Source organism: Schistocerca piceifrons, chromosome 9, assembly GCF_021461385.2.
Source record: "Schistocerca piceifrons isolate TAMUIC-IGC-003096 chromosome 9, iqSchPice1.1, whole genome shotgun sequence".
Lineage (NCBI taxonomy): Eukaryota > Metazoa > Arthropoda > Insecta > Orthoptera > Acrididae > Schistocerca > Schistocerca piceifrons.
In genome coordinates, this window is record NC_060146.1 from 41,497,670 (window position 1) to 41,508,928 (window position 11,259).

Genomic DNA, 11,259 nt, shown 5'->3' on the forward strand with positions numbered 1-11,259 from the left:
ATCTGACGCTTTATTTTTCGCACAAAGTTGTATATTCTACGAGCGTTTCCATGAATCGTAAAATACACAGAAATGGGGAAAATACGGGTGCCCTCGACGCTGATAGTCACTGTATCACTGGTTGGTCTCCCGTTTCAGTAGTTATGTTCGCGTTTTTTTTTTTTTTCGTTCAGTTCTAATACCTGTCATTTAAACATGAAATTCATTCAGACGTATCTTCTGATCAACACTGAGCTGTGCGCGGCTCGCAGCCATGCCGTTTATTGCTCGTCATTTTGTTTTTGTGGCTGTCGCCTCGTTTTTCTTTTAATTCGATTTACTGGCGTCTCTAGGTTGCTGGTTTGCTTGCCTATAGGCATGTGTTTCCTCTGCCTGGTTGGCTTCGAGCAGTACCTCACTTTCTTTCGTTGTTGTTCTAGAAATGGGTTTTGAATTGCTCATCTTCCCTTCTCCGATAGTGAGATGTGTGTCCGGGTCGCTGTGTGCCCGAGTTCCGAACGGACGTCACGTTGTGTTGGGATGGAGCTGCAGTGAGGTCCGGACAGAGGTGTACAAGTTCCGCTTTTAACCCGCCCATGCTTGCCCGGTGGCCAGGCGGGCAGGCCGCCGCGCGTTGTCAACAGAACGGGCAGGCTGCTTCACTCCCAGCCAAGCCAGGCAGAACCCAACCCGGGCAGGCTGCGGGAAACTTGCCTGTCTGCCCATATTACCGCTGAGCTGTGCTACGCAGCCGTTTAGTCTGCGCGCTTCATTGTCATACTATGAACGTTAATTAAAAGTTTTTATTTTACCTGAGCACCAAAAGACAAACTCTAACATCTATATATTAATTTCAGGTCAAAAAATATTGGGTTTTATTTGTACATTCTTCCTTTACGCGTATATTTCGGGCTTATTATCTATATAAATAAAAATGAATTGCCAAATGCGTTGATAAGCGTAAAACTCGAGAACGGCTGGACCAATTCGGCAATTTTTTTTTTTTTGCTGTGTTCCTAATTCTCAGGACAAGGTTTTTATGAAATAAAATTTTTCGAAAATCGACAGAAAAATTGGAAAATTTGAGAAAAACTGAAAGTGTGTTTTCATTGTGTCCATGTTTTTGTATTGTATATAATCTTGATGAAATTTTGCACACTATACCTTCAAACCAATATGAAGGTCACAGTCTACCTAAAATTTCGTAGGGTGCATGGCAGAGGTTACTTTACCTAACGGAATTTGACAAATTGTACGTTTTTATTCCGATCTTGATGAAATTTGGCATACTTGATACTCAAAGCAGGATGAAGGGCGCTGTCTGCTTAAAATTCTGAATGGTGCATAGCGGAGGGTACTTTACTTACACACTTCTACACTAACCTACAGTTTTATTCCGATCTTGAAGAAATTTTGCACACTTGACCATCAAGAGGAACATCACTGTCTATATAATATTTCGGACAGTGCATGGAATAGAGTACCTTACAAAAGATTTTGACATCGTTTGCGGGTTACCATGAAATCCTTCTCCCTCTATACTGCTAAATGGTCTCAGGTCCTTAGCACACATTTCAACGCCCTTTTTGGCCACTAAATCTTTGTCCTCTTTCAAGATATTTACGGAGTAAGGCAACTGCTTGCCAAATTCGCACACATGTCGTAACATACTCGAGGTTCCTGGATAAGTACTTAAGAGCTTTTTACATAGTTTGCATTGAGACACACCTACCGATTTATTTGAAGCGGCCTCATAAACACACGAAAACGTTTCCCATGCGGCACTTGTGCTCTGTTTCGTTACCAGCATGTATTCGCCAGTTGTCAATTTTTTTTCAATCTCACTAAAGTCCGACCTATTCATTGTGCTACCCCCACCGTTGCCGTAAATGAACTGCAGGCTAACTACCTGGCTACTTTAGACAGCGAAACCTGTTCTCAGGCGCAGCAAGCTGAGCGGGTCCCGTGAAGCTTGGCAGGCCTGTGGGAACCCAGGTAGCCCGGGCTTGCGGGAGCCCAAGTCGGTCGCATTACCCACTATGCCTCAGTACATGCGTACTCTTGTGTTTACGTCGCGGCAGGCTGACCTGCATGAATGGTTGCAGAGGAGCTAGGGGCAAGCAGGCTGCAAGGGGAATTTGTACACCTCTAGGTCCGGACAGCCAGGACTCGGCCGACCGTTGCCGACGCACACGACTCGAGTGGGGACGACCTTGGTTGGTCGTTCGGTCGGTCGTCTCATCGGACGACGTGTATTTGGTCGCCCAACGCTTATGGAAACTCTGTGTGTGTGTGTGTGTGTGTGTGTGTGTGTGTGTGTGTGTGTGACTTGTCATTTCTCCCTGTTGTTCCACGGTGATCGGTTTTAGGATTGTCAGAGTTGTTGGCGCAAGTGTTTAAATGGGACTGTGTGTAGCTTCTGTCGTTTCCTCTGAGCAGAAAAATGCTCTCTGCGTACTGGAGTAGGTAGTCGGCCGGTTGCGACAGAGCGGCGAGGAAATGTCCGCGGCGTGTGGTTCGACAGCTTTGGTGTTTTTCATTTTTGAGTGGTTATTTTGGCTTGACTGTGTTTAGACGCCGATTATTAAGCCATAGTCCTGCCGCGATCCACGTCCTCGTTGATATTTTTGGTTGTCGTCCCGTTGGTCGAGTGGAAGGGAATTGATTAGGTTGTTGGTTGGTTCTTCAGCCGTCCCTGGGTCGTGCTGCCACACTCGATTATTTACTGTTACGCTTAGCTGCCTGTCTCACCTAAGCCCTTGGAACACTTCCGAGCACCAGTGTTCTGCTGTTTGTGATTTCCTTTTGTCGCAAGTACTGTGCCAGGCCTTCAGCCATGGATTAATTTTGTCTGTTCTATGTTTAGTATATACACCGTTCAGCCTAACTCTATGTGAAGTATTTTAAGATTAGGCCTTCAGCCGTGCTTTATTTAAAATTCGTGTTTGCTCTGTATTTAGGCCTTCAGCCGCGTTTGTTCTAAAATCTGTGGTTTTCAGAAGTAGTGTGTAAATTCCTGTCCGTAAGGTTTCTCTTTAATGATCTTGACTTCTTAAAATGTGTGTAAATGCTTTACAGGTCTTTAATTATTTTGAATAATTGTTTCGCCCTTCAGCCGTCAACATATTCAAGTTTTCTTGAGATGGTTTTCTGTTGTACTGTGTAAATGCTTTTCTTTAAAGATTGCCTTTTATTATATATACTAAGATGGTATCTGTTCTTTCGGACATAGTGAGTATAATGGGCGGGGGCACTACGAATGTAGTGCGGGACAATACGTTGAGAATGTGGGTTTCGCGGGATGTGTGCCAGAGATAAATCTCTGCAGTCCCGCTATCCTCTGTGTCCTCGGTGGTTCAGGTGGATAGAGCGTCTGCGATGCAAGCAGGAGATCCCGGGTTTGAGTCCCGGTCGGGGCACACATTTTCTTCTTTCCCCGTCGACGTATGTCAACGCCTGTAAGCAGCTAAGAGTGTTCATTTCATTGTACTTTCATTCTAACGAGCTGCATGGTCACCGATGGTAGCATCTTAGTATATATATATATATATACACTCCTGGAAATTGAAATAAGAACACCGTGAATTCATTGTCCCAGGAAGGGGAAACTTTATTGACACATTCCTGGGGTCAGATACATCACATGATCACACTGACAGAACCACAGGCACATAGACACAGGCAACAGAGCATGCACAATGTCGGCACTAGTACAGTGTATATCCACCTTTCGCAGCAATGCAGGCTGCTATTCTCCCATGGAGACGATCGTAGAGATGCTGGATGTAGTCCTGTGGAACGGCTTGCCATGCCATTTCCACCTGGCGCCTCAGTTGGACCAGCGTTCGTGCTGGTCGTGCAGACCGCGTGAGACGACGCTTCATCCAGTCCCAAACATGCTCAATGGGGGACAGATCCGGAGATCTTGCTGGCCAGGGTAGTTGACTTACACCTTCTAGAGCACGTTGGGTGGCACGGGATACATGCGGACGTGCATTGTCCTGTTGGAACAGCAAGTTCCCTTGCCGGTCTAGGAATGGTAGAACGATGGGTTCGATGACGGTTTGGATGTACCGTGCACTATTCAGTGTCCCCTCGACGATCACCAGTGGTGTACGGCCAGTGTAGGAGATCGCTCCCCACACCATGATGCCGGGTGTTGGCCCTGTGTGCCTCGGTCGTATGCAGTCCTGATTGTGGCGCTCACCTGCACGGCGCCAAACACGCATACGACCATCATTGGCACCAAGGCAGAAGCGACTCTCATCGCTGAAGACGACACGTCTCCATTCGTCCCTCCATTCACACCTGTCGCGACACCACTGGAGGCGGGCTGCACGATGTTGGGGCGTGAGCGGAAGACGGCCTAACGGTGTGCGGGACCGTAGCCCAGCTTCATGGAGACGGTTGCGAATGGTCCTCGCCGATACCCCAGGAGCAACAGTGTCCCTAATTTGCTGGGAAGTGGCGGTGCGGTCCCCTACGGCACTGCGTAGGATCCTACGGTCTTGGCGTGCATCCGTGCGTCGCTGCGGTCCGGTCCCAGGTCGACGGGCACGTGCACCTTCCGCCGACCACTGGCGACAACATCGATGTACTGTGGAGACCTCACGCCCCACGTGTTGAGCAATTCGGCGGTACGTCCACCCGGCCTCCCGCATGCCCACTATACGCCCTCGTTCAAAGTCCGTCAACTGCACATACGGTTCACGTCCACGCTGTCGCGGCATGCTACCAGTGTTAAAGACTGCGATGGAGCTCCGTATGCCACGGCAAACTGGCTGACACTGACGGCGGCGGTGCACAAATGCTGCGCAGCTAGCGCCATTCGACGGCCAACACCGCGGTTCCTGGTGTGTCCGCTGTGCCGTGCGTGTGATCATTGCTTGTACAGCCCTCTCGCAGTGTCCGGAGCAAGTATGGTGGGTCTGACACACCGGTGTCAATGAGTTCTTTTTTCCATTTCCAGGAGTGTAGCTAAGGCTCACCGACCACTTGACCATCTTCTTCTCCTGTGCGAATGCACAAACAGTGCCCGAACTCTTACGGGAATCGGCAACGCGCTGCGAGTAATGAGTATAATGGGCGGGGGCACTACGAATGTAGTGCGGGACAATACGCTGAGAATGTGGGTTTCGCGGGATTCGTGCCAGAGATAAATCCCTGCAGTCGCGCTATCCTGTGTGTCCTCGGTGGCTCAGCTGGATAGAGCGTCTGCCGAGTAAGCAGGAGATCCTGGGTTCGAGTCCCGGTCGGGGCACACATTTTCATCCGTCCCCGTTGACGTATGTCAACACCTGTAGGCAGCTAAGGGTGTACATTTCATTGCCTTTTATTATGTTGAAATATTATTGGGCTTTCAGCCGAGGAATTAATTTAAATTTTCAAAACTGGTTCAAATGGTTCTGAGCACTATGGGACTCAACTTCTGAGGTCATTAGTCTTACAACGTAGAACTAGTTAAACCTAACTAACCTAAGGACATCACACACATCCATGCCCTGGGCAGGATTCGAACCTGTGACCGTAGCGGTCTCGCGATTCCATTGAATTTTCCTTAATATGGCTTTTAGTCGAGATTTGTAAATGCTTGCCTTTTAAAGAATTTCCTTTGCCTTTAGCCGAGAAGGTATTTCAATTTTACTTAAATAAGGCCTTCAGCCGTTTCTCTAAATCCTTGTGTTTTAAAAGGAATTATTTAAACTTTATTATTTAGAAGTCACTTGGGTTCTCAGCCGTGAATTGATCCTTGTTGTTTTAAAGAGAAAACTATATATTAGTTTTTCTAGGAATAAAGTTGTGTGTTCTTGTGTAACCAACAGTAACTGATCTTCACCCTTTTCCACAACCTGATCCGCTCTGTCCAGCGATGCCTACCATATTTCAAACACATATCTGTCGTAGCAAAACTGGGCGTAAAGTATTGTCGACTAACCGCTGTGCTGTAAGGGCGCCACGGATCCCAACCAAAAGGATTTTGCTATGAATGTAAACGGCGCCACTCCTGGTTGTAAGTCTTTATGGCAGTTGTGTCAGGTTGGTATCTCACAGCCGTCTGGAGCGTCGCCAGACACGTCTTCGCAGGTCCCACCGACTGGAATAGAACTTAAAAAAAAAAAAAAAAAAAATGGTTCAAATGGCTCTGACCACTATGGGACTTAAATTCTGAGGTCATCAGTCCCCTAGAACTTAGAACTACTTAAACCTAACTAACCGAAGGACATGACACACATCCATGCCCGAGGTATTATTCGAACCTGCGACCGTAGCGTTCGCGCTGTTCCACACTGTAGCGCCTAGAACCGCTCGGCCACTTCGGCCGGCATAGAACTTTCAGACCCGCTTCGAATTGAGTCTGGATGAGCAGTAAAGACATGTGTGACGAAGCCCCGGAAAACGGTGAGATACCAACCTGTCACCTTCCATGCCCCGCGGGGTAGCCGCACGGTCTAGGCGCATTGACACGGTTCGCACGGCTCCCCCGTGTGTGTGTGTGTGTGTGTGTGTGTGTGTGTGTGTGTGTGTGTGTGTGTGTATGTGTGTGTGTGTGTGTTGCCCTTGGCGTAACTTAGTTTAAGTTGGATTAAGTAGACAAGTGCGAGAATTATCGCACAATCAGCTTAACAGCTCATGAATCGAAGCTGCTTACAAGAATAATATACAGAAGAATGGAAAAGAAAATTGAGAATGCGCTAGGTGACGATCAGTTTGGCTTTAGGAAAAGTAAAGGGACGAGAGAGGCAATTCTGACGTTACGGCTAATAATGGAAGCAAGGCTAAAGAAAAATCAAGACACTTTCATAGGATTTGTCGACCTGGAAAAAGCGTTCGACAATATAAAATAGTGCAAGCTGTTCGAGATTCTCAAAAAACTAGGGTAAGATATAGGGAGAGACGGGTCATATACAATATGTACAACAACCAAGAGGGAATAATAAGAGTGGACGATCAAGAACGAAGTGCTCGTATTAAGAAGGGTGTAAGACAAGGCTGTAGCCTTTCGCCCCTACTCTTCAATCTGTACATCGAGGAAGCAATCATGGAAATAAAAGAAAGGTTCAGGAGAGGAATTAAAATACAAGGTGAAAGGATATCAATGATACGATTCGCTGATGACATTGCTATCCTGAGTGAAAGTGAAGAAGAATTAAATGATCTGCTGAACGGAATGAACAGTCTAATGAGTGCACAGTATGGTTTGAGAGTAAATCGGAGAAAGACGAAGGTAATGAGAAGTAGTAGAAATGAGAACAGCGAGAAACTTAACATCAGGATTGATGGTCACGAAGTCAATGAAGTTAAGGAATTCTGCTACCTAGGCAGTAAAATAACCAATGACGGTCGGAGCAAGGAGGACATCAAAAGCAGACTCGCTATGGCAAAAAAGGCATTTCTGGCCAAGGGAAGTCTACTAATATCAAATACCGGCCTTAATTTGAGGAAGAAATTTCTGAGGATGTACGTCTGGAGTACAGCATTGTATGCTAGTGAAACATGGACTGTGGGAAAACCGGAACAGAAGAGAATCGAAGCATTTGAGATGTGGTGCTATAGAAGAATGTTGAAAATTAGGTGGACTGATAAGGTAAGGAATGAGGAGATTCTGTGAAGAATCGGAGAGGAAAGGAATATGTGGAAAACACTGATAAGGAGAAGGGACAGGATGATAGGACATCTGCTAAGACATGAGGGACTAGAGGGAGCTGTAGAGGGCAAAAACTGTAGAGGAAGACAGAGATTGGAATACGTCAAGCAAATAATTGAGGACGTAGGTTTCAAGTGCGACTCTGAGATGAAGAGGTTAGCACAGGAAAGGAATTCGTGGCGGGCCGCATCAAACCAGTCAGTAGACTGATGACCAAAAAGAAAACAAGTTGTGTACAAGCTTAGGGACCGATGACCTCAGCAGTTTGGTCTCATAGCAACTTACCACCAAATTCAACTCCCTTCCGCCCGACAACCTCGAATGACGGTCTGGGGTGCCGCTTAATTTCATGGCAGAACTTCTTTGCTAATAACAAAATGGCGGTCAGCAATGATCGTTGACGCAGAAATTTTTGCTGTTGTTGCAAATCTATTTCGATCGCTGCGCGACAATCATCATTGGAAGAATCCTAAGGAAATGCAATCCGAAAACAAAGTAAGTAGGTTACAGTACGCTTGTTCGCCCACTTCTTGAATACTGCCCAGCAGTGTGGGATCCGTACCAGATAGGGTTGATAGAAGAGATAGAGAAGATCCAACGGAGAGCAGCACGCTTCGTTACAGGATCGTTTAGTAATCACGAAAGCGTTACGGGAATGATAGATAAACTCCAGTGGAAGATTAAAATTATTAACAGCTGACCAGTTGCAATGGATAAAGAATTCTTTACCTAGGTTTCAACAAATTTAAATTTGTCTTCTTCAGAAGGTGGCAATTTTACATTAGTATGGACTGATGTATCATCGCCGTCCAGTGGAAGACTCTGCAGGAGAGAAGCTCAGTAGCTCGGTACGGGCTTTTGTTGTAGTTTCGAGAACATATCCTCCCCGAGGAGTCAAGCAGTATATTGCCCCCTCGCGAAGAGACCATGAGGATAAAATCAGAGAGATTAGAGCCAACACAGAGGCATACCGACAATACTTCTTTCCACGAGCAATACGAGACTGGAATAGCAGGGAGAACCGATAGAGCTACTCAAGGTACCCTCCGCCACACACCGTCAGGTGGCTTGTGGAGTATGGATGTAGATGTAGAATAAAGAAATTTGGAAATTTGTGGTAAGGTCTTGTGGGACCAAACTGCTGAGGTCATCGGTCCCTAAGTCTACACACTACTTAACCTAACTTAAACTAACTTACGCTATGGCAAAACACATACCCATGCCCGAGGGAGGACTCGAACCTCCGACGGGGGAGCCACACGGACCGTGACAAGGCGCCCTAAACCGCGCGGCTAGCATTAAAGCCCTGTGGGCTTATAAACACGGGCAATGAAACTGCACAGTATTTGTTGGGCCGAAGGTACAGTTCAAGCTCAATTTGTATATAAAACTGGTAAGACAGCCGACATGAAAAATTTCAGGCCAATATGGTTAACATCAGTTTACTTCAGAATTTTGAAACGTACTGTAAATTGAAACTTCGTGGCAGATTGAAACTGTGTGCCAGACCGAGACCAGGTTCGCAGGAGAGCTTCTGTGAAGTTTGGAAGGTAGAAGACGAGGTCCTGGTAGATGTAAAGCTGTGAGGGCGGGGTGTTAGTCGTGCTTGGGTAGCTCAGATGGCAGACCACTTGCCCGCGAAAGGCAAAGGTCCCGAATTCGAGCCTCGGTCCGGCACACAGTTTTAATCTGCCAGGAAGTTTCATATCAGCGTACACTCCGCTGCAGAGAGAAGACCTCATTCTGGATACTGTAAATTCTAAAATAATCAATTTGCTTGAGAGAGAAAGGCTTCTGTCCACCGATGGATACGTTTCATGCGAATCTCTGATTTCCCTTTTCTCGCACGATTTCTTCTGAACCATGGATGAAGGCCTACAGGTGGATTCCATATTCCCAGGATTACGGAAAGCGTTTGACACAGAGCCGCACTGCAGACTGCTGACCAAGGTCTGAGCATGCGGGTTAGGTTCCCAGGTATGTGGGTGGCTCGAAGACTTCTTAAGTAATAGGAGTCAGTACGTTGTTCTCGACGACGAGTTTTCGTCAGCGACAAGGATAACAGGAGTATCCCAGAGATGTGTTATAGAGCCTCTGTTATTTTCTATACATATATGATGCGAAAGGCAAGGCGAGCAGCAATCTACAGCTCTTTGCTGATGACACTGTATTATAGGGAAAAGTGTTGTAATAGAGTAACTGTGGGATAGAGGATAGACTGAATTTCTAGTTGGTGTGATGAACAACAGCTTGCTCAAATGTAGAAAAATGGAAGTCAATGCAGGTGAGCTGAAAAAACAATCCTGTAGTGTTCGAATACAGTCTTAGTCGTGTGCTTGGGTACGCCACGCAGATTAAATATCTAGGTCTTAACGTTGCGAAGCGATATGAAATGGAACAAGGACTGTAAAATGGATGGCGAATAGTCGACAGTGATTTACTGGGAGAGTTTTAGCAAAGTGTAGTTCATCTACGAAGTAGACTATAAAATATTAGTGCGACCCTTTCTTGAGCGTTTGGGATCCCCACCAGAATGGATTAAAGGAAATCACTGAAGCAGTCCAGACGCAGGCTGACAGGTATGTTGCCCGTAGTTTCGATTAACACACGAGTATTATGGAGATCGTTAATGAACTGCAAGGGGAATCTCCAAACAGAAGAAGACTTTTTTCCGCGAAACACTATTGTGAAAATTTAGAGAACGAGCATCTGAAGCTGGCTGCAGAACGAATGTGATGCGAGCAACGTATATTTCGCGCAAGCACCACGAAGTATTAGGGCTCGTATGCAGGCATATAGATAGTCATTTTTCCTACCTTGCATTTGCAAGTGGAAAGGGAAATAAATTCACTTAAAGTGCTACAAGTACCCACCGCCACGCACTGTACGGTGGCTTGCAGAGTGTGTATGTAGATGTAGATGCAAATATACGAGGGGCGTTCAAAAAGTAATGCAACACTTTTTTTTGTCTGCCACTTTCGGGTGGAAAAAAAAAATGCGGATTTTATTGTGGAACATGGAATATTCCCGCTTCATGAGTCTGTAACAGAGGAGCGTTCCAAGCAGAAATCTGTCATTGATTTTCTTTTGGCGGAAGACCAGAGAATCGCTGATTCTCATAGGTGCTTGCAGAATGTCATCGGAGACCTGGCAGTGAACAAAAGCACGGTGAGTCGTTGGGCGAGGCGTCTGCCATTGCTAAGAGGTCGCGGAAACCTAACCAACCTCCCGCGTACCAGCCAGCGGCACACACCTGTGACTCTCGCAATGTAGGAAAGTGCGGACAATCTCATTCGAAGTATCGACGGATCGCAATCAAACACGTCCCTGCACAGCTGGACGTCTCTGTTGTTAGTGACGACACACTCGTCGCCAGATGGCTAACCAAAGGTTTCCTCGCCGTCTAACAGAAGTAACTCCCGACTTCCATTTGTTTGGCCCAATGAAGGTTGCATTCTGCGGTAGCCAGTATGTGGATGATAGGGAGGTCATTGATGCAGCAACAGGTTGGCTCCAACGTCGACCAGTAGAGAGGTACCATGCTGGCATATAGGCTTTCTTGGTAAAATGGCGTAAGACCGTCGCGTTGGACGTAGACCGCGTTAAAAAGTAGGGTTTTGTAGCCAAGAGAGTGG

At 46.6% G+C, this 11,259-nt stretch overlaps 1 non-coding gene across 1 annotated transcript; it reads left to right on the plus strand.

Moving 5' to 3' along the window:
• Positions 1-5,165: 5,165 nt before the first annotated feature.
• Trnat-agu lies at positions 5,166-5,239 on the plus strand. The gene has a single exon. It is a non-coding gene; the product is annotated as a tRNA-Thr (tRNA).
• Positions 5,240-11,259: the final 6,020 nt, after the last annotated feature.